This window comes from Neophocaena asiaeorientalis, unplaced genomic scaffold (genome assembly GCF_003031525.2).
Source record: "Neophocaena asiaeorientalis asiaeorientalis breed wild unplaced genomic scaffold, Neophocaena_asiaeorientalis_V1.1 scaffold174, whole genome shotgun sequence".
NCBI classification, from domain to species: domain Eukaryota; kingdom Metazoa; phylum Chordata; class Mammalia; order Artiodactyla; family Phocoenidae; genus Neophocaena; species Neophocaena asiaeorientalis.
In genome coordinates, this window is record NW_020174922.1 from 2321839 (window position 1) to 2323601 (window position 1763).

The 1763-nt window shown below is 38.9% G+C and overlaps 1 non-coding gene across 1 annotated transcript; it reads right to left on the reverse strand.

Moving 5' to 3' along the window:
- Positions 1-1162: 1162 nt before the first annotated feature.
- On the reverse strand, positions 1163-1234 carry TRNAH-GUG (transfer RNA histidin (anticodon GUG)). The gene has a single exon. It is a non-coding gene; the product is annotated as a tRNA-His (tRNA).
- Positions 1235-1763: the final 529 nt, after the last annotated feature.

Consider the following 1763-nt stretch of genomic DNA (forward strand, 5'->3'; position numbering starts at 1 on the left):
TATATATATATTTTTACTTCATGACAGTCTGAGGCCAATCTTTCTGAGCCCTTAATCAAATAGAAATGGCTCTTTTTTTTTTTTTTTTTGGAAGAGAGGGGCGATATTCATTGCAATTTTTCTAGAATATTATTTTTAAGAATTCACTGACTCTGGAAGAACTAAATAGAATCTGGTCCTACCCTCAGCATATATTTTTCTTTGAAATTTTTAGTGTTACATAAATGACAAACATGAGTTTTTGCTCAGTCATCCATAAAATAGGGCCTACAGGCCTTAAAAAGCACCTTCTAGTGATCCTTCATTTAAAACATGGCGGACTATAATTTTAGAGCAGTAAACCTCATTATAACATACTTATATTTGACATTTTCAGGCTGTATTGTTCATGTTTTTCCGTCCTGGAGAAAGGCCCATTAAAGCTGTGTTACTCACATTAGTTCAACATTTAGCCATTTATAACACAAACCCCAGTCTTTTGGAAAATGTCATTTAAAAAGTTCCACCATATATGGACATTATTTATTGCTTGAGCCCCATTGTCTACTTATAATATACCCTTTATCAGACCCAAATGCCCACTTCATAGAATTTCGTTTTGAGCAACAACTGACTTCTTACATTATCCAATGAGGCAGGAAAGTTAAATTACAGCCAGTTCATATCATAGAAACAAAACGTTTCCTGCAATTACTGATAAGGGACAGTTCATTTTCTCTCTGTCATCCTGAAAAAAACCTCCTAACAACAATTCATGCCTGGTTAAACAGGATTTCCACATCTCCCGCTGACATCTTTCCAAATAATTCAGGGTTGTTATTACTGTACAGCCCTGGCAAGGCTCAAAAGCAAGCAGACTTGACGAGTCTTCTCAAAGCAGGGCTTAAGTAGTTGTAATTAATAATAATTACATGTCCACTACACTCCAGTTTTATCATATTATCCGTCAAGGCAAATAAAATAACCCACATACAACACGCTTGCAACAGGATTCGGGCATTAATGAAGCCACTCTGCATATGTCATCTCTCTAAAGTTTAAAATATTTGTGGCAGTTTCTGTTTTATTGATTTTTATTATTCTATGCCTGGTTGCAAAATGTTGTTGGATGGGTTACAGCTTGGGACCTGCGCTATTCTCTTCCAAAAGCCTTCTCCTCTCCTGCCGTGACTCGGATTCGAACCGAGGTTGCTGCGGCCACAACGCAGAGTACTAACCACTATACGATCACGGCGAGCCACAAGGGAGCCGAGCGCCAGGAGTCCTTTAAGAGTCACTGTGATATTAAAATCTGTGGAAACACTGCCATCTATTGCCTAAAGATGTACATTTTCTTAATATTGGCAAAGAGGAGCAGTGTTTCAGTAATCTCCAGTTATTTAAAGGAACAATAACAAAGTGTCTGAACATGAAACTAATATTGTCTCCTTGGCTGACGGGCGCAATTGTATTACATAAGATTCACTGGAGTCACCGTCAGGAAACGATAATCTAAGTAACAAGGCTGAGAGAACCCAGCCTGTTCACTCAAGCTTCCTACTTTTAACCAATAATGAATATAGATTTCCCACCCCGAACTGCCACCACCAATTACGCTGCATTAAATGACACATGAACCTGAGCCTCTTTTGTGGTTTCTCCACTGCTAGCCTTATTTCCATGGGCTTAGGCAGCAGAGACATAAAAAATATGGCAAGAACAAAATGGACTGAGGACTGGAGAGAATCAGGGAGGCTTGTTCTGCCCTATTAGAGGGAGCCGGG